This window comes from Symphalangus syndactylus, chromosome X (assembly GCF_028878055.3).
Source record: "Symphalangus syndactylus isolate Jambi chromosome X, NHGRI_mSymSyn1-v2.1_pri, whole genome shotgun sequence".
Classification (NCBI taxonomy): domain Eukaryota; kingdom Metazoa; phylum Chordata; class Mammalia; order Primates; family Hylobatidae; genus Symphalangus; species Symphalangus syndactylus.
In genome coordinates, this window is record NC_072447.2 from 131,499,021 (window position 1) to 131,522,021 (window position 23,001).

Consider the following 23,001-nt stretch of genomic DNA (forward strand, 5'->3'; position numbering starts at 1 on the left):
TAAAGAACTTTTCCATGCAACCAAACAACACTTGAAACCCCAAAACAATTGAAATTAAAAAAAAAAAAAGAAATAAGAGTTTTGTTATCTCAATGAAAAAAATATCCAAACATATATAGTCTCAGCTGACAAACTGTGGGATAAACCCACCAGAGTATATTTGCCTAAGAGAATGAGTAGTTCCCTTAAGTATAACCCATCTTGTGACCGTTATACAGGGCAAATTTGTACTAGAATGACAACTAAATGAGAATAACAACTAAAACAAGGCCTTTATCATAGGAGACGCCTATGAATCTTCATCCCCTGCACCATAAAATGGAAACAGCATGTGCTATCCAAATGTGTTGGTCTTATTAGTCTAGTTGATCAGAAGCAATTGCTCAGAAACTTAGTTTACTTAAGATGGATTTATCATACACTCCTAGTGTTTCTCTCAACCATGGCAAATACTAATGCAATCAATTTGATTGAGATGAATTTTTTTGATATTATTTCAGGTGGAACAGATTTTCCTCACAAGGGGCTTAGTTTTTAATTTCCAATAAGGTTGAAAGGCAAGCATCTAAGAGCAGTAGGGCTTCTGATGTAGACCAGTAAATGCTGCAATGTTTTATTACTTCTATTTGCTATAATACTGCTTTTATTAATATAGTCATCTTCTGGACTCATGCTATCATAGAAAACACATGTACATGTATTTAAAATTAACTTCTACAGTCCTTCCGTTTTCACAGGAGCTTTGCATCAGTTTTTTTTCTTTTATGCTTAATTGTACTACATGCTTCCCAATGCTGCCACCCCCTCCTGCTTACCTCAGTGCAGAATACAAACATGTTGATGCTTTGCTTTAACTATTAGGATAGTTGGGGAAGCAGTAATGAAAATAACCTATCACTCACTTCTAAGTTTTTGTGTATTCTGAATGCATGTATCAAAAGTTGCCTAATATCAAATTACTGAAGAAGCAAAGGGCAAATCTTTCTCTCTTTTCTTCTGTGTCACCACTATTCTTCCCATTGCTCATGCTTCAAACATGGGTAACAATTCAATTCTAACATTCCCCATAACCTCTCTAAATCATGTTATTTTTTCCCTTGCCTCTCATCTTCTGCTATTGCTTTAGTCTAATGGTCCTAAAATTTCAGTGAGCATCAGGATCTCCTGGAAATATTGTTAAAACAAACATTGCTGGGCCCCACTCTCAGAGCTTCTGATTCAGTAGGACTGGGATGCAGCCCAATAATTTGTATGATTAACACAATCCCAGGCGATGCTGATGCTGCCAGTCTGGGGACCACACTTTGAGAAACACTGTCATAATCTACTCCTTCTAAATTACTGTAATAGCCCTTTAACATTTATTCTTCCTTCAATATGCTGTGCATGCCTACTCCATACAGGAGATAAAGTGGTTACAAAAACAGGTGCTGGAGTCAGAGTAACCTGTGTTTCAATCCTGGTTTTCACTAATTTACTATGTAATCTTGGGCAAATTACTTATAATCTCTGATTCCTTAGCTTCCCTATCTTAAGTGTTGGATAATTGTAATAATCAAATAATGATAAAATATCAGGTAATTACAATGTAATATAATAAAGGAGTGACTATTGAATCACCTTTGCCATATTCCATTGGTAGAAGCAAGTCACAGCCCACACCCATGCTCATGGGAAGATATTACACAAAAGTGCAGACATCAGGGGGCAGAATATCATTGGAGCATACAATAATATCTACTACACTGTCCATATTCAAAGTTTCCAATAATGTCTTTCTATAATTCAGGATCTTATTCAGAATTACATGTGTTTTTTACTTGTCATATTTCTTCCATTACCTTTAATAAGAACATTTTTCCAAATGTGTGTGTCTTTGATGATGCTGACAATTTTGAGGATGGCAGGTTATTTGTTTTGTAGACTATTCTACAATATACATTTGTCTTATTGTTTCTCCCTGAGTGCATTCAGGTTAAACATTTTTGCAAGAATATTACATAGGTAATGTACTCTTCTCCTCTTAGCATCTTATTGGGAACTACATAATGTCAAGTTTGTTCCATATTGACGATATTCTTTGTTCATTTAGTTAAAAGTGGCTTCAGCCATTTTCTCTAATGTGAAGGCATTTTTTTCATTGAGAGTAATCTTTGAAACAATGTAGTATCCTACTCCTCAAAACATTTTACCATAGAGTTTTAGCATCATTGATAATCCTTTCCATAACCAGTCATTAAATTGGTGATTGCAAATCAAGATTTTCTAATTTTATCTTTTCTTCTTTATCATAATTTGGTATTCTTCTATAAAGAAGATATATCCCCTTCTCCTCCCATGCTACCCTTTTTTTCTGTGAATGTGAATACTCTTAGGAAGTCAGAGGTTTTTTTTTCATTCAATGTGTTATAAATCAGTTTTGTAAATATTTAAATTTTCCTAACTTTGGCCCCGAGAGCCTTATTATGTTGGCCTCTACATTCTTTTGTTATGTTTCCTCAGTTTTTAAGCACTTCCTTACTTTCTTCCATAAGTTATTTGCTCCAAGCTGACCTTGCACTTTGCCTGGAATTAGATATTTCCTCAAGGATCACTGACTTCTGGTAGCATGTTATATTTGGACAGAAAGATATGGCTGCTGTATGTGTTCATTGCTACTTGGGGTGTTACCCCATTATTACTTACCAGATTTCTCGGAAACAAATGTGTTTTGTATTCACACATGTAGCTGTTCACTACACCCACTTGAAATAGACTGAACCTGACTAAAATGCCTAAGAGAAATATGACAGTCAATCTCCTTGCTTCACTGTGATCTCTAACAAACAGGTATTGATAACTTCTGTCTCAATTATCACAGAAATTTTAAACCCAGTGATGGAAGAAGCGGTGGTAAAGAAGAAAAACGAGATAGGAAGAGAGGCAAGGGAGAGGAAGAGAAGGAGAAATAAATATATGCAAGTGTGGAAATAAATTTTGGGTGCACCCCAGGTCTCTGCCTTCAGATAATCACTATTTCTAGTGGCTGGTAGGTGATCTAATCTTAGATACATGGTTCTGCCTACTCTCTATCTCCAGCCCTGATTCTTCCCTGGAAATTTAGACTTGTGTATCCAACTGCCTCCTTTTCATCGCTACTTGAATGGTAATAGGCTTCTTAAATATAACAGGGAAGAAACAAAAATATTTCCTCCAGCTTCCTCATCACAGCAAAATACAAGTCTTTCACCTGTTGCTCATACTACAAACTTAGAAATAATCCTTGATTTCTCTTTCCTCCACCTCCTATATTCAATTCAATAAGATTCCTAGCAGCACTATCTCCTAAATATACACTTAACCCTGCCTCCACTGTTAAAGCCTATTCCAATAATTTAGATTATGATCATCTTTCACCTGGAATTCTCTAGTTGTCTCCTAACAAGAGTTCCGGTTTTCTTTCTTGTTCACCTAAAATCCATTAGCCACAAAAATATAGTAATTGATTAAAAATATAAACTGGACATTATTCTCTGACTTCAAACTTTCCAATGGTTTTATTGTTGTCCAATCAAATTCAGACTGCTCATCTTGGCCTACATGGCTATACATGGCCTCATTGTTCTTCCTTTTCTTCTTGTTTGGTACAATCCAGCCAAAGTGATTTCTTTCATTCCTTAAACATGCCTGTTTCTCATATCAGAGGGTCTCCCTGTTTCCTCTACCTCTACTCCTATTTCTCTGCATGGCTGAATTATTCTTACCATTTAGACCTTAGTTTAAATATCACCTTACCAAAAAAGCCTTTGACCATCCAATATAAACTAGGGACTTCCAGCCGATCTGTCTTGTCACTCTATTATTTTTATCACAGCTCTTGTCAAAATCTGTACTTGTTTAACTTTTTACAGTCTGATTCACTCCCACTACAATGTAGGGGCCACAAGAGCAGAGTCTTCATTTGTCTTGTTCTCTTTTCTATCCCCAGTACTTACAAGAGTGTCTCATACATAAAGGTGTTGAGTAAAACATGTCGAATAAATATATGGAAAAACTAAATTAAAACAGCAAATATGTGAGGGATGAAGTAGAGTGAAGAACAACTTCTGGGTACATATTATGTAAATTGTGTTGGCAACTGAGATGCATATATATACATATATATATAAAACTTACTTTTCTCTTTCCTCAAGATTCTTCAGAAACAAGACATGACCCATCACTAGTATATCCTGGCACAGTTTGATATATATATATATATATCAAGGGGAGTTTATTAATTATTCACTTACATGATCACGAGGTCCCACAATAGGCTGTTTACAAGCTGAAGAGCAAAGAGAGCCAGTCCAAGTTCCAAAACTGAAGAATTTGGAGTCTGATGTTCGAAGGCAGGAAGCAACCAGCATGAGAGAAAGATGTAGGCTGTAAGGCTAGGCCAGTCTCACCTTTCACATTTTTCTACCTGCTTTATATTCACTGACAGCTGATTAGATTGTGCCCACTAGATTAAGGGTGGGTCTGCCTGCCCACTGACTCAAATGTTAATCTCCTTTGGCAACACCCTCACAAACACACCCAGGACTATTATTTTCTATCCTTCAATCCAATCAAGTTGACACTCAGTATTAACCATCACACCGCATAAACAGGTTCATGTTAGGCAAAGGGGGCAGGTGGCAGTGGCTATCATGGTGAAAATTCTTGAGGTAAGGTGGGCTTTTTGCCAGCTATTCTCAAGTTGCATCACATAGATGATCACACTTACATCACCCACTGTCCCTTGCAGCCCTACATGGTAATCAGGATGCCCCACTCTCTTTTTGAGAGCTATTAATTTTATGACTAACAATTAGCCAACCCGTTTGGGAAAAGACTCTTGTGACTATTCTTCAATTGAATTCATTCAGCATATGCTCGAGATCATCTTTCAAAATAAATTTGCCCCAATGAAAAGTAAAGAACAGGAGAACACAGGGAGGAAAAGATTTATCCCGTTTACCTTTAAGGATAAACATAAACACCACCACAAAAAAGTGTACATTGTAGAGACTTAAGTATTTGTTACAGTGACATAGATTTATACTTCATTTATATATTTATATCTCATTTATTCTGAACCACCCCACAGAATCAGTAAAGTTATTTGCTATTTACAGAGAAGAAAATAGAGTCCAAGCTGTTAATTTATTTCCAAGACTTCACCCACATCTACTTGTTTGCACAGCCATGTTTCCAATCTGTATGTTTTGCTTAAAAATTTGTGCTCTTAGCGCCTCTGCCCGGCCGCCCCGTCCGGGAAGAAGTGAGGAGCGCCTCTGCCCGGCCGCCCCGTCCGGGAAGAAGTGAGGAGCGCCTCTGCCCGGCCGCCCCGTCCGGGAAGAAGTGAGGAGCGCCTCTGCCCGGCCGCCCCGACCGGGAAGAAGTGAGGAGCGCCTCCGCCCGGCCGCCCCGTCCGGGAAGAAGTGAGGAGCGCCTCTGCCCGGCCGCCCCGTCCGGGAAGAAGTGAGGAGCGCCTCTGCCCGGCCGCCCCGTCCGGGAAGAAGTGAGGAGCGCCTCTGCCCGGCCGCCCAGTCTGGGAAGTGAGGAGCGCCTCTGCCCGGCCGCCCCGTCCGGGAAGAAATGAGGAGCGCCTCTGCCCGGGCGCCCCATCCGGGAAGAAGTGAGGAGCGCCTCTGCACAGCCACCCATCGTCTGGGAAGTGAGGAGCGCCTCTGCCCGGCCGCCCCGTGTCTGGGTAGAAGTGAGGAGCTCCTCTGCCTGGCCGCTCCGTCTGGGAGGTCTACCATGGAGGCCAGAAGCAATGTGGGGGCTGGACGTGGTGGCTCACGCCTGTGGTCCCGGCACTCTAGGGGGCGAGGCGGGTTGATCACTTCGGACTAGGAGTTCGAGACCAGTCTGGCCAACTTGGCGAAACATGAAGAATACAACAGACAAACCAACCAACCAACTCAATGACAACAAAACAGGTCTACCCTGGAGTCATACTCTAATTTTTTCTATTTTCCTCCCTTTCTGATCCTTTATCCCACTTTCTTTTTCTTCCTCTTCCTTCTCCCTCTTCTTTGTCAAATAGAGGATTGAGTTATTATCACTGATCCATATAAAGTCCCTCTCTCATTTATTTTAACTCCCACCCCCATTTCTATTCCCCAACTTCCCATGTGCAACCTTCCTAATATGTTTGATACGCATCTTTTTGTTTGTATGTATTTTTAGAAAATGTTTATTGTTTTTGTATGCAAAAAAAATTAATAAAAAAAAAAAAAAAAAAAAAAAAAAAAAAAAAAAAAATTTGTGCTCTTCCAGCTATACTACATTGCCTCAATAAGGGGTAGTAGAATATCTTTGAGGTGGATGAATATATAATTAAAAGGAAAAAATGGATTTTAACTTTCAAGGAAAATTTTTCTCTTTTCTCAGGATTCCTCAAAAATGAGACATGAGCCATCACTGTATATCCTGGCACAATTTGCCTATTGGTGGGCTCTAAACTTGTCAAATCTCCTCCACAAAACACATTTACCATGACCAACTCTTTAATGATTCCACTCTGAATGTCAAGGATTTGGGACAGTGAAGTAAGTCAGACTTTGCTCTAATACAACGAGAGAACAATACAGAACTCAGCATAAAAGGGACTGTTTCAGACCCATCTAGAAGAATTTGGTTGCTGAAGTAGCACAAAGATCTTACTGGGAGGTTATCTTTCCTATAAGAATGGCATGGCCCCAAGGACTAGATTTGAGTGAGACTCTGGAGGATATTGCAATTTCATTAAAAATATGTTTTATAGTCTTATAACTTTCCAACCTTCAAAAACAAAAATTCATTTCTAGCTGAAACTTGATGTCATTCTTTTCTGGCTGGGAAGTAAAGATTTGGGGAATGGGTGAAAGAAATTTATTGAGTTGTTAAAAATATATGATCCAGGTCTTGTCTAGTTTTCACCTCCTTGGCTCATAAACATAGTTGCTCTCTTCCATGCTTCATTTCTGTCAATCACTGTGACAGGCATAGTGGAATTCCCTTCCTCTGCTTGCCCAAACAATAGCAAAATCGACAAATATTTTGATGCAGAACCCCAGCATTTTAGTGAAGGTGAATTATTTTCCATTTGCAATATACCTTGAGACCTGTTCTCAGATTGAGGGGCATGGTGACTGCAATGGTATTTCTTAGCAGGGTCAGCAGTGAGGAAAGCATGAGGGTGGGCATTAGTCTGAGCCAGTGGGGAAGGTGAAAGAGCAAAGACCTTATATAGTATGCTTGATGAAAATGCCTCTAGCAGATGTGCTTGACTCTTCCTTCCAGATGAGAATTCGGAAAACAATTTAAAAAGGAACTTAACAGAAACGTTGACATTTGGGGCATAGATGTTCAAAAACAAAATGAATTGAAAGTGAGCCAACTTAAAATCTAGCAGGGATGGCTTTACTATCCACCATTATTCACTAAGTACTCTTGCAGTAGTTGGTTTGCATTTGGGAAGGGCAAAATGTAAGAAACTATTGTTACTTATAAATATAAGCCTTGCTGAAAAGACTCCATGACACAGAATGAGCAAACAAATGAGAAGATGGAGTCTGGTCGAACGGTATTTGTACATCCTCAGAATGTCTGCTCACTGTAGGAGAACTACCCTGGACGGTGATCTGCCACAGAATGCTGCCCTGTTCTGATCAGGGTGTACAAGCAATGTCTTGTTGGCTTGCAGTTCTCAACCCACGGCTGCATAAGAGCCTAATCAAAGAAACCAGCTGTAGATTCAACAATTTATATAATAATTTAAGAGATACCAAAAAAGTTCAGTTTTTCATATATATATAACTTTCTTCCTGATCTCATGACCAACATTCCCACCAGATTTCCTCAGAACCTACACAATATATAACAAAAAAAATAGAGGCCAAGGAAAGACTCACCAAGCACACAAGTTTAACCGTATACAGATACACCTAGAAGTTAGTTAAGGCCCTGCAAATAACCAAGTACAATGCAAGCCACAATGCATATTGTTTAAAAGCTGGAATCAAGTTGCTCAGGTTCAAATCTTGGCTTTGCCACTTATTAGTTATGTGAGTTTGGACAAATTACCTCTCTGTGCTTTATTTTTCTCACCTGTAAAGCCTTATAGCGTTATGAGGATGAAATAAATAAATAGTTGTAAAGTGGATGGAACAATTCCTGACACACAGCAAGTGCTATATACATTTTCTAGTATTCTAAACTACAATTCTAAATCTGTCCGGTATTCCTGCAGTAAGGTACACAAAAAGGAGAGTGTGAGTAAATAAACCTATACTTTAATGTAGGTTATTGTCATAATTCACATTAAAACAAACAAAAATGGCAGGCCAGCCCCATTATCAAGCTGGTCTTCTTCATCTCTGGGAATATTCTTTATCTTCCACTCTTCTCTGTTCACCATCTTTCCTTCTAGTAACTTAAAATATTTAACTGAATATGCATTACTTAAACAAAATGAAAAACGACCATTCAGCCTCTAGCAAGTGAAAGCATAGTACAAACCCTCAGGACCTGACTAGTACATTCAACTCCTGGAGAATGTTGTCTTTTTTTTTGAGATGGAGTCTCGCTATGTTGCCAGGCTGGAGTACAGTGGTGCAATCTCCACTCACTGCAACCTCCGCCTCCTGGGTTCAAGCGATTCTCCTGCTTCAGCCTCCTGAGTAGCTGGAACTACAGGCACGCACTGCCACACTTGGCTAATTTTTGTATTTTTAGTAGAAACAGGGTTTCACCATATTGGCCAGGCTGGCCTCAAACTCCTGAACTCGTGATCTGCCCGCCTCGGCCTCGAATGTTTTCCTAAATACCTACTAGCCTCAGCCCTCAGTGATCTCTACTTTTCCTCAATTTACACAACAATATATTTTATAGCACATTCCTAGCACTCACAATTGGAAAAATTATCTCATGATTTTGACTTTGAGACTTGTTTTTTCCCCAAGAAGATTATAAGATTTTTTTAAGGTCTGTGAATAGAGTTCTATTTTGTTTTACCTTCTGTAACATCTAGCAGAGGGATAGGCATGATATAATAGCTCCACAATGCTTGCTTAATGACTGACTGATTGAGGACTGATTAATTTTTCCACAATTCACGCAACAAACAATCTGACCTTAGGCTATTTCATCTTATTTGAGGCCAAGAAATGAAGTTCAGGGGTAAAATATTAGTATAGTCTCACCATTCCAGAAAAATGTCACCAGTCAACACTCTGAAGCTGTTTTCTTTCCTTCTTTTCACAACCAAACTACTCAATTATTGAAATGTCGTATCTCAAAGAACTGTACCATTTCCTTTACCAAAATATTGGTATTAAGATTTTGGCAGAAGCACATTACAAACCATAAAGATACTGTGGTTTTCGATATCATTTTGTACACTGGAAAACACTGGAATTTTGGTCAAGCTAGGAAATCTAGAAAAGCTAATAGTATTGTGAATAAAAACAAAGCAGAGGACACCCCCTTGCTTCAAGCAGATAACCAAATATAAATCAGTTTCTTCTGTTCCTACTGTTTCCTGGCACCTTATCAACTGCTCAATTGCTTAGCTTGGTTGATTCCTCCTTTGCATCATCATTTCTGTTCAAGGGCCACAGTAGGATAAAAAACAGCCAGAGATAGACTTGGGCAGCTGACAGCAAAGTAAAATGTAACAATGGGGTTTCTTTGCAAACAGCATGCCCTACATTGTAAATAAATGGCACCATCATATTGGGTGGCAATAGTTAAGGCTGTTAACTGCATGCATCTGAACAATACCTTAATGTGAATAAATCACATTTTAGATATCTCCATTCACACTGCTCCAAACTGTTGGCAATTTTCAAATGCTTTCTTTTTATTTATTGAAGAGATCAACAAATACGTTATTTTTGTAATTTCCCTTTGTTTTCTTTTTAATTTTTGGAATTAAAGTTGAACAACCGTAACAATCTAGAATGAAAGAGACTTACAAAGAGAAGATCTAATTTGTACAGATTACATCAAAAGCAAATTAGAGGTGTTGTTGACCTTTTAGTTTGTGACACAATGATATCTTCTTATCTTTCCCCCATTGTCAGACTGGCTTTTGCTTAGGATTTCCAAGAGAATTGTGCAAAAAATATCATAAAACATATACTAAAATAACAAAATGTCATGTGCAATCATTTATCTATTCAGCAAATGCAAATGTTTATCAAGGATATACTATCTGGTAAGTACTATTAAAAAGAAAACAATGAACAAGAAAGACATAGCCCTTACTTTAAGAGAGATCAAAGTTCGGTAAGAGACAAAGACTCAACAGACATTTACTATACAGTTTTGTGGGTGTTTTGATGGGGGAAAATTGCAGGGTGCCCTGAGATCACACAGAAAGGACATTCAATTCCTGATCTATATGAGGAGTGGGCAAAGACCAAGAACCCCTTCACAGAAGAAATAACATTTTAAGAACGGAAGCCTGAGTAGAAATTAACCAAGTTAGTGTAAGAGTAGGGTCTAGGGAGAATGTTCAAGAAAGAAAGAATAGAATGTAAAAAGTGTCAAAGATGACAGAGAATAATCCATTCAGGAATCTGAAATATGGTCAATACATATGTAACATAGAAGGCTTGGGAAACTGTGAGAGATAAGAGGTAACCATTCTGAACCCAGGAGAAGGAGGTTGCAGTGAGCCAAGATCGCACCACTGCACTCCAGCTTGGGCGACAGAGCGAGACTCTATCAGAAAAAAAAAAAAAAAAAAAAAAAAAGAAGTAACCATTCAACTCTTGAATCCTACTATGTCTAGCTTCTTTCCAGTGTTTGAGGGCTTTAGTACCAACTCTATCAATTCTATTCATTGTCTTATAATATCAGTATTTGAGTCACAAAAATCTTGTACACCTTCAACAATTTGCCTAGTTTATTTTATTTCCTATGTTTCAGAATTCCTTCATGTAAAGGACAAAATCTCAAATGCACTACCTAGGAATACCTTCTGACAGCTTGATGAATTGGAAGAAGAGAGATTCTCAGTATATAACACACTTAGGATTCTCTCCCTTATTTTCTGTTTCTGGAGTTAAATAGGCACCCCGTTTTCTAGGGGTTAGACATCAAGGATGACTTCATATTTCAAGGGAGACCTTGCCATAAACCACATAGATACGTAGCTTTCTTCTGGTAGGCACATCAGTATAAGTAACATTCAATCTAATCCAATGGGCCAAAAAGGAATTATATTCAAACAGCAACAAAGAAGTCATTACCCAACAACTGGAATTTGATTAAGCTATTAAGGTGAATAAGAACAATGGACAGAAGCCATACAAATTGCCTCTGCTAATGGAATTACAGGAAATAAAAGACTAACTTTCCAAGCCTTCAGTTCTTATAAAGATGAATGTCTAATATCCCTGAATAGATATGTATTTATCTTAAAAGTTTTAGGAATATGTTATTCTTCTCATGGACAAAAATGTTCAGAGAAGATTTACATGTCGATAAGATGAAAATGTCATTAGAGTAACTGAGCGACTGTGATGTGCAAGACTCTTTTTAAGAGAAGGTAAAACAGGTCTTGGCCTCTGTAAGTTTCCACTCCAATAATATTGACTATGGCCATATTCACCATCAATTTTTCTTGGATTCTTTTAGTTTTCAATCATAGTATAACTATGGAAGAAAAAAAGGAGTGATGTGTTTAGTAGAAGGAACGGGAAGATTGCTTTCCATTGTGCAAATTGTGTTTCACATAAATATTAGCATTCCAGGAGAAGTTTAACAGGTGTTAGATTTTAAAATAAAGAAAACCTGAGTTTAACAAGCTTGAACACATTTTCTTTTTACAGGAATTTTCAGAGCCTTTTATTTACTATGTGCTCTATGAATCTCCAAGAAAAGGATATCATATGCAACCTTTCCCAAGGGTGTTTGCCCTTGTTTTTATGAAACTCCTCCCACAGAGTCTAGAAAATACTGCAATAAAATGTTAGAAGCTATTTATTTTCAGAAACTTTGGGTATCACCATGAGTTTAAAAATAACACAAAGTGTCATGTGTTTTGAGTGTTCTTTAATATAAATAAATAACATAATTCTAGTATCTCACCTCAGTAGTGACATTTTTCCTTGAGGCCTTTGGAGAAAATTAATCTTTTGAATCTCTCAGGTTCCATAGCTTTCTTTACCTGTGCCACAGTTTAGTATACACAGCATACTGTGGTAGAGAAATCACTGGCAGTGATTGTGGAATGCCAGAATTTTAGTCCTAGCTAGGGAATCATAGAAAGTAGCAATATCCCTGGGCTTTAATTTTTCATCTGTGAAATAAGGAAAATAATACTAGCTCAAATGAATTGACTTATATGTAAAGTGCTATGTAATTATGTTATTAGTATAAGTATGAAAATGAGAGAACATTCTAGGAAGAAAACTGTATTCACAACTTGGGTCAATAAAATTCTGGTTACAAACAAATTGTTTAAAATATTTGTCAATACCAAATCTTAGCGATATGTATTTCAAATATTTGAGGTAGAAGAATTATACCCAGAAGAGTTATTACAGAATATTAATATTTTTGCATGCCTTACAATGTCTTTGTACATAAGATTTCCTCTCTCCCTTCCTCCTCTGCCATGCCCAATCAATCTGCTGGAAATGAGAGCATGTAAGTAGTTCACTTTGCTCTTTAGTTTGCTGGCTGCACAGATGAGTAGTAGTATATTTCAAGGCCAACCTAGTGTTTCATTTCAGCAATTTACAAAATCCTGCACCTACAGCAATTTCTTGCATACACCTACCTTGAGAGAGTTATACATAGCAAGTCAGTTATCCAAAAATTCTCTTTCAGGAACACAGCAAGTCAAATTTGATTTTTAGAAACTGAGACCCAGTCATGACGGAAGTTTCTCAAGGTGACCCAGCATACTAGACATGGGAACAAAACTCGAAACTCTAATTTCCTATTCTGACTCCCTCTGATTGTCCAGGCACCCTCCTTAACACAATCAGATTTCACCTCTAACAATACCGGTTAATATCTCCTGGTGCTAAAATGGAATTGTAGGCTTGAAAATGGAAATTGCTTACTTAATTCACTCTAAATCAATGTCTGTGTTGATAATGCATCTGCCAATGTAAGTATCAGGGATCCAGCTGAGTACTGGTGCATAGCTCCTCAGCCATTGTCTCAGGATGTCCTTGTGACATTAGGGAGAAGATCAGATTTTAAATCAGGCTTCAGCTGTGCTGCCCTTTCTTCAGCACACATTAAAAGGCACTTAGAGTGACCTCCCTATAAGAGACAAAATGGTAAAAGCATTCTCAAAAGAGATTATTGAGAGGTTCAGAGACTAGTTTAAAGAATAAATTTGAACAACAACTTATAATGGACCCACAGGACCTTTAGATATTCTGTATGGGCTTTGACAAAGGTCTTAAAATGTATGGATATTGTGTATATGTTTGGGTATGTGTGTTTGCTGAGACGAAAAATATACTGCATGAGAATGTTCTGATTTATAAATCACTGAAATGAATTATGGGTTATGTGCAATTAGACTATGGGAGGACTCTGAGGAAAGGAGGCACATCTTAGACATCTCTGAATTGCTATCACTCAGCATGGTACCTGGAATATAGTATGTATTTGGTAAATGCTCATTGGATGAATGAATGCCAAATAAATGAATGACAAAACGCATCTGTATTCATAGACATGATTTTCTTGGCAATTGTCCACAAGTTCCATATCTTGGCTTCCGAGTTATATTAAGATAATATATTCTTATCATGCTCTGTCACAGTAGTACACATATGAGTACTCTACATATGAGTAGAGAAAGAAGTCAAACATCACTCAACTTAGGATAATTTGATTCACAGGTTTGCATGTGCAAATATAGTAAATTGCTACTCATCCAAGGTAAGTGAGTAACAAGATATTCAAATCAAGTGAATAATCAGTTCAGGAAAGGTTGGAAAGCACATTTAACCACTTCTGTACACCGGCTATATTCTATACATTATGGTTGCGTCTTGTTTATTTAATCTAATCTTAATCTTTTTAACAACAGAGTAAGGTAGGAATTATCTTCCTCATTTATTTTTAGAAAACTGAGGCTTAAACATGCTAAATAACTTGTCCAAGGCCACAGAGTATGAAGTAAACCAGATATATATATGTAATGCCATCATTCATAATTTTTCCTCTTGTCTCTTGACTCTAGCCACCACCTCCTAACACACACACACACACACACACCATTGTTAATAAAGTATCCAAGCTTCTTCACAATTTATGATCTTTCCCCTAGTCTTTCCATTTTTTATATATACTCGGCTCTGACCACAACAAATTATATGTCCTGTTTCTGAGATGTGTCTTCTCTTTGGATATACCTTTCTGACCGTTTGTTCATGATATTTTCCCTGAATGGAACTTCCTTCTCCTTTTCTTTGCTTAGCATTATTACTGGTATTATCATCACATTATCAGTTCTACTGGAGGTGTCACCACCACCCAGCGCTCTGAAATCTCTCTGTTCAAACTGATAGTATGGCCCTTATCATATTGTAATAAATATATTACATAACATTATACATGGGATAAGATATACACTGCTAAGCCAGAAAAACTAGAAAAAAGCACTTAGTATCTTTCAGTGTTTCAGAGTTACAGGTAAAACAAAAACTGCTATTCTGGGCAGAGTGATATTGTTCTTAAGATCTGATGTTCCAGAGCCATAAAGACTTGAGTTTAATATTTTGCCTACACTAATTACTAGGGCAGATCTTGAGAAATTCACTTCAATTCATCATTTCTTCGTTCTGCAAAATTGGAATACAATAATAGTTCCACTCCAAAGGGCTGCTGTGAACATTCAAGTAGACCTTATAAAGTGCCTGGCACATAATGGACACCCAATTGATATCAGCTATTATAATTCTTAAGTTCTAGATGTTTACAGTTACTGATTCATTTAGATGCTATGCTATCAAATATCTGACTAATGAAAGTTTACATTAAGATTCCATTATGTTGAAAATAAACATAGGCCAAGGGCAAATTCTATCTCTTTTGAGTATAAGCTAAATTTGTATCCATATGTAAAGGCCTATGAGAGGTCACCAGGAGCTGCGGGAGTTTAGACAAATTCCTATCAGGAATGTGGACTCCTCATAGCAGGCATTGATTCTGATCAGAATACTTTTGGAGTGAATACTAACCAGATCATCTTCAGAACTAAGCATTGGTCTGTAGTCTAGACCTGTTAGATAGCTGAGCCTAATAGGGCTGGCAGCTGCAAGACCTAACATACAGCTTTGGCCAAACAGAAAATGAGAGAGCAATTTTATAAGCTGCTTCAATAAATTCATGGCCGAGAAATCTTAAACTGAGTCAGCTTAGTTGAGAACTTAGCAGAGAGAGTAATCTGGACTGTCAGATTAATCAGTTAGTGAGCTATCTCTGGTTATGAAGAAAAGCCAATTCATTCTTAATCAGCTGATCAGCAAATTTAAAAATCATAATAGCTTAAATTACATTTTTAATGAATTTTAAAAATATTTTAATAAAAATATTAAAAGTACTTTATTTTTTGAATGCTTATCTGGGAATCTTTATTGTTTCACACCCTGAAGCCTCTCATGCCCTGTGCTGCCAATTGCTTCCAGCCACTAGAGTTAGAAGGCATTGGAGTCTTTGCACAGTACTTTAAAAAATTAATTTTAACTTCCAAGATACACGTGCAGAACGTGCAGTTTTGTTACATAGGTAAACATTGCACAGTACTTTTAAAAGGTTTACCAATTCCAGTATTCAATCCATAAGAGCTACACAAACACATCAGTACTTATTGGTTGTTCACATGGTCAGGCATATTCTGTTTAGGTGATGTGATGGAGATTATGTACACAATGGGCAGTGTTTTCTACAGAAGTAGACATGGATGGGTTAATTTATTGAGGTGGATCCTTGATGAGTAATGTGACTTTTAGAGCATTTAGTACAGGTCATGCTGTTTACTAAGCACATTTCATGCATTATCTTATTTAGTCTTCATGCAGATCTATGGGGTAGGTACTTTTTTGTCTCAATTTAATATATCAGAAAACGGAGGCTCAGAGAAGTAGGTAATTTGGTCTAAATCACTCAGCTAGTAAGTAAAACAGTAGAGATTTAATCTCTACATCTTGAACACATTTCTAAAAATTAAAGAGTTTCAGGTTTTAGCTATGATTCAAGTTTTTCTCGGCACTTAGACAAGTATAATCAACCAGTCTTCAGGTAAATAATTATGTACAAAGGCTTGAATAGGTAGGTAGATAGTACTATCACAGGAAGATTTTAGAAAATAAAAGACAAATGCACTTTCAGAGACTGCAATGGAGGGAGTTGGATTGGCTATATATATATATATATATATGAAAATATGAAAAAATTCTGAAAAATTGCCAAATAAGCAATTTTACATTAGTCTTTTTAGGGTGAAAAAGAATAGCATCTTTTTCCCGTTATTTTTTATGTTCACAATGGTCACGACATATTTTCAGTCATCAACATAGCAAACAGAAATATATTCGTTTTTATTAGGGAGTCTAGATCGGGGACCAGGAACACAGAGAATGGCCCTATTACTTTTGGTAAATACATCCCAGGCAAGCCATATAGACTGTAAATCTTCATTCTGATCCTGCACACGTCCTAACGAAAATGAGCTGGCAAAGTAACACTTCTGTGTGCTTTCAAGTTTTAATATGTATGTTGTAGTATCTACAATTGCTTCAGGTCTCCTTGTCCTTTCACAAGCTTATGTAGTGACCATATTAAGAAGCCAGTTTCTTTTTCAGCAAAAATGTTCTGTTTTGAAACACACACACACACACAAAGTGGAAACAGAAAAGTGGTCGTTGGGAAAAGATGCTCAGCAAGGCTGTCAAAAGTAATTGATATGCCTGGTAAGTAGAGAATTATATCACCTTTACTATGTGAACTCAAATCATGAAGATGTTCTATGACTATTCAGTGTTTCCATAAATGGGTGTTGTTAGTTCTGTTTTGGTCTCCTATTGACGGTTCCACTTTGACATTGCTCCTCCCTGTTCTCCTTTCCTCTTCACCCATCTATTCCTCTGCCTTCCCTCCTCGTTCATTGTTTGTTTCCCCTCTATGTCTCTCCTTTCTCTACTTCTCTCTCTCTCTCCCTTCTCCTTTTCTCTTCATTCTCTACCTTCTTCTAGAATAGTAAGCCACCATTAAAATTTTTCATTTATGTTATTAAGCTAATTTTGTTTCTTCCACTACACTGTAAGCTCCAAGAGGGGGCTATGACTATGTATACTTTGTTTACTACTCTATTATGAGAACTTGTCTCAGCTTCTGGCACAAAGATACTCAATGAATATTTGCTGAATGGATTGATTAATTAATGCCCCGGTTGGCAGTTTTAGACATGTTTTTATGCCCCCTCTTCAATCCTGATCTTTACACTGAGGTTCAGTTGCGTAAACATTAAGCTGGCTTAGGAAACACAAACATAAGTAAATATAGGGAAAGTAGTAAAAATGAGTGAAATGACCCCGGAGTAAAACCAACAGAGAATAGTTGGGACTGTGGAAAAATAGAGAGTATATGCAGTGTTAAAAGGCATTTAAATGGAAAAAAATACCACATTAGCCAAATGAAACATGGTCAGTGGGTTGACAGTTTGTGACCACTCTTCTGGCTCAAACAAAACTGCTGTCACTCAATACTGGAAAACTAGCCACCATCTCGTGAATCAACCATGGCATATAAATACTTGTTTATCCAAGGAGAACTGTTTGTTTCAAGGAGTTCATAGATGTATCTGCCAAAGGGTATTCATTCATACCATCACCAGAGAATTAATTTAGGTAAAGATCTTTGAGAGAGTTCCAATAGTAAGAGAGAATAAAATTCAACAAAGCAGCAACACAGTGTCTGCCATAAGTTTTATCAATTTACTTCCCTTAGGAAACGTTCCTCTGGACGTTAAATGATCTATGAAATTGATTGACTCGAAAGCAAATAAACCCAAAACAAACAAAAATAGGAGAAAACCTTTAAAAAATCTGCAATGCATAATTGTGCATTTTAAATTATATTTAATAGTATATGTAAAAAACTGAAATATTAATGGCAAAGAGTGACAAAAGGGGGACAAAATAAAATCAGGGAAGGCTTTTTGGAGATGAGTAACATATTCACCAGATTTTAAAATGTGATAGTAGGAAAGGATTGAAAATACCTAATTATATTGAGGGGTTCTTTCATGCCAAGAGCTGTTGTAAACACGCTATGTTATAATGCATTTACTCCTCTCGACAACCCTGCCAAGTTGATATTATTATTATTAGTTTACTGATTAGGAAATGGAAACATGGTGACTTTGTTGAATTCCCCCAATATCCTATAGCTAGTAAACAACAGAGTTGGGACTGAAAACCAGGTTTTACTCATTCAAAGGCCTAAAGCTATTTCATGTACTATATTTTAATAACTAAATCACATAGCTATCTTTTGATAACTAACCAAATATATTCATATATATCCTTAATATCTACATGTTATATAAATTGATGAAATTAATGAAAAGAAATATGACCTATTTACCTTTTAATATCAAAAAGGAAAATTTCTATAACTATCTATTCCAACAAAGCAACAAGAACACAAGAAAATCATAACAGGTTACCCCAAAAGTAAGTAAATACCACTTTTATTTTCCAACTCTTCCCTAACTTCAAAGGCTGAGAAACAACTGAACAACGGCTATGGAGTTTGAGGGAGAAAGAAAATGACAAGATAATTACATACTTAGCCAAGCTATTATTCACCTATGAGAGCAGCAGAAATACATTTTTAGATATTTAAGGATGAGAAAGTTTACTACTTAATTATTCAACTTAGAAAAAGAATAATTCTGGTTGATCAAAATAGGAGACAATAGTTCTCAAAGTATGATTTTTTTATAAGAAAGAAAAAGATATTAGTCAAAATAATAATTTTGAGAAGGATCAGGATGTGATACAAAATAAATCATCGTGAGGAAAGACACTGGTGGTTGGTGACTTATCATGGCAACTGTGATGACCGTGACCAATGTCCCAGAGATCTATGATGTAAGGAGGATTGAGCATAGAGGTGTTCACTCCCACATCTGAGAACTGGGGCTGGATGATGCTTTGGAGGCTCAACAGGCTTCCCAGGGCATGGTGGGTCAGCTTTGCTGCACAGCGGGCAGCTGGTGTGGGGCTGGAGATGATCCATAAAGGGAAGATTGTCAAGTGGGCAGTCCTCATTGCTGGTCAGCTGGGCAGAGGGAAGACAGCCATCGCCCTAGACATGGCATAGGCCCTGGGACCTGACACCTTGTTCATAGCCATCACCGGCAGTGAGATCTCCCTGAAGATGAGCAAGACCCAGGCACTGACACAGGCTTTCTGGCCATCTTTTGGCATTCGCTTCAAGGAGGAGATGGAGATCATCAAAGGGGAAGTGGTTGAGACCCACATTGATAGACCAGTGACAGGAATGGGCTCCAAGGTGGGCAAACTGACCATCGAAACCAAGAAGATGGAGACCATCTATGACCTGGGCATGAAGATAATTGAGTCCCTGATCAAAGACAAGATCCACACTGGTGACATGATCACTATTGACAAAGCAATGGGCAAGATCTCCAAGTTGGGCCACTCCTTTACATGATCCGGTGACTACAACCCCATGGACTCCCAGATCGAATTCGGGCAGCCCCCATATGGGAAGCTCCAGAAATGCAAGGTGCACACTGTGTCCCTTGCACAAGATCGACATCATCAACTCCCACACCCATGGCTTCCTGGCTCTCTTCTCATGCGACACAAGAGAGATCAAGTCAGAAGTTGCCAAGCAGATCAATGTCAAAGTGGCCGAGTGGATGGAACAAAATAGAGAGTTTAAGAATCTATATCTATATCTGTATACCTACCTTTTGAAAAGTATTATATGATAAAGGTGACAATAATAATCAGCAAAATGAGAATATATTTTATTTCTAATTGGTACACTTTTAATACTTTTGGCCGGATATGTTTTCTTTGTGTGATATTATAACACGTACTTCATAACATAACATTCCTGATTATAAGATTCTAAATGTCACTAGCACCCCTCAGTTATTGTGACACACAAAAACACAAGTACACAATTATAAATTGATCTTAAAGTAAAGATATTACTCATAGTTGAGTAGAACTTGTATAAAAGGTATGAGAAAACTCTGCTGCTACCCATCTGTAGTAATGATGCTAAAAATAAAATTAGGTAATATATTAAAGACAATTTCATAGGAACTAAAGATTTAAACATTAAAAATAAAAATCACACTAGAAACGTATTGTGAATAATCATTAATACTGGGCTTTGAAAGCATGACCACAGTGGTCAAACTATAAAGACAACCACTGGTAGAACTTTATTTGATAATAACAGTAACAAATTCTAAAGAAACACTGAAGGTAAATGACAAACTGGGGGAGTATTTACAAAATATAAATAAAGTAAAAGGTAAATATGCTTACACTAGGAACAGGTTTGTGAAAATGAATTTTAAAATATGCAAATAATAATCTTAAGAAAAATATTTAACTGCACAAGTAGTAAAGTAAATGCAAATTAAAATAATATATTTTATCTCATTAACTGACAAAGATAAAAACAAAAGTAACAATACCTAGAGGCAGTGCAGACATGGGAAAATTAACACTCTTATATATTGCTAATGGCTTATTTGGAAATATGTAACAAATGCCTCAAAATATGTATGCTATATGCATAAGAATTTCTACTTCAGGGAATTTATCTTAAAGAAATAATCAGAAATTTACAAATACAGAAGTGATTATCATAGCACTGCTCATATAGTGATTTAAGTTATAGGTTATATAAAAAAGAGACCCCTTAATATATGGCATGAAAAATAGACACAATTGTGTCTTTCTTATGTAAACAGCCCTTCTAATCTCAACACGTAGTATTCATCCTTGGATCTAAGGCCACTGCTCCAGTTCTTATTATCTTCCAGTCAAGAGGAAGGTAGAAAAGCCCAGGGTAGCACGTAGCATTCATTTATTTTTAGGGACAGAACTAAGAAGTGGAACATGCCACTTCTGCTCAGAATTCACTGACTACAATAATCACATGGCCAAAACTGCAAGGGCATGTTGTAAACATAGTTTTAGGATGGACATCCATGGGTCCAGCTAAACTTAGGAGTTCAACTGTTAAATAAAAGGAGAATGGAAATTGATATACATTTATCAGCTTCTGCAGCAATGAAACATTATAACAAGTAAACACTTCCAATATTTTGATTAAACAGATACATAGGTATCCACATGATGGACTAGCCTCTAGCCATTAAAATTAATGCTGAGGAAGAGCATTTAGTTACGTATGAAAAAAAGTTCTTGCCCAAATCTTGTTCCAGTTGTCTTTATGACACTGCAGATAGGAATCTGACAGCAAAAACACAGTATCTTTAGTAGTCCATGTTCTTATTTGACTATTTTGTTTTGGATTTAAGGCTGAATCAGGCTTCAATAGATACATGGAATGTATTTATCCAAATTACTTACCTAACCCCTGCTACATTTTTTTGATTCCTCAGTTTCTGGGTAATCCTAATTAGTACTTCCATCCCAGTGTTTGATGCAATAACTGCTTTTGATTGAGTGCATAAGAATCATTCACAATGCTAAGCATTTTTCTTCCATTAAGCCTTTTATCCTCAAATATTCTCAAGAAGTAGATACTAGAATTATCATCACTCTTGCTCACAAATAAGGAAACAGGCACAGAGCAGTTAAACTTGCCCACATGTACCAGCTAATAAGTGGCAAAGGCAAGGTTAAAATCTCAATCTCACTCTTAAGCCTGTATTCTTATTCTTCTTATTATTATTATACTTTAAGTTCTGGGTTACATGTGCAGAATGTGCAGTTTTGTTACATAGGTATGCACATGCCATGGTGGTTTGCCACACCCATCAACCCGTCACCTACATTAGGTATTTCTCCAAATGTTATCCGTCCCCTAGCCCCCCAACCCCCACAGGCCCCAGTGTGTGACAGTCCCCGCCCTGTGTCCATGTGTTCTCATTTTTCAACTCCCACTTATGAGTGAGAACATGTGGTGTTTGGTTTTCTGATCTTGTGATAGTTTGCTGAGAATGATGGTTTCCAGCTTCATCCATGTCCCTGCAAAGGATATGAACTGATGCTTTTTATGGCTGCATAGTATTCCATGGTGTATATGTGCCACAGTTTCTTTATCCAGTCTATCATTGATGGACATTTGGGTTGGTTCCAAGTCTTTGCTATTGTGAACAGTGCCGCAATAAACATACCTGTGCATGTGTCTTTATCGTAGAATGATTTCTAATCCTCTGGGTATATGTCCGGTAATGGGATTGCTGGGTCAAATGGTATTTCTGGTTCCAGATCCTTGAGGAGTCACCACGCTGTCTTCTACAATGATTGAACTAATTTACACACCCACCAACAGTGTAAGAGCATTCCTATTTTTCCACAACCTCTCCAGCATCTGTCGTTTCCTGACTTTTTAATGATGGCCATTCTAACTGGCATGAGATGGTATCTCATTGTGGTTTTGATTTGCATTTCTCTAACGACCAGTGATGATGAGCATTTTTTCATGTCTCTTGGCTGCATAAATGTCTTCTTTTGAGAAGTGTCTCTTCATATCTTTGCCTATTTTTTGGTGGGGTTGTTTGCTTTTTTTCATGTAAATTCGTTTAAGTTCTTTGTAGATTCTGGATATTAGCGCATTGTCAGATGGATAGATTGCAAAAATGTTCTCCCATTCCGTAGGTTGCCTGTTCACTCTGATAGTAGTTTCTTTTGCTGTGCAGAAGCTCTTTAGTTTAATTAGATCCCATTTGTCAATTGTGGCTTTTGTTGCCATTGCTTTTGGTGTTTTAGACATGAAGTCTTT

The 23,001-nt window shown here is 37.2% G+C and overlaps 1 long non-coding RNA gene across 1 annotated transcript in view; it reads right to left on the reverse strand.

The window, feature by feature from the left end:
- LOC134736046 (uncharacterized) overlaps positions 1 to 23,001 on the reverse strand; it is a 310,045-nt gene that overhangs the window by 95,818 nt on the left and 191,226 nt on the right. The window lies entirely within an intron of this gene.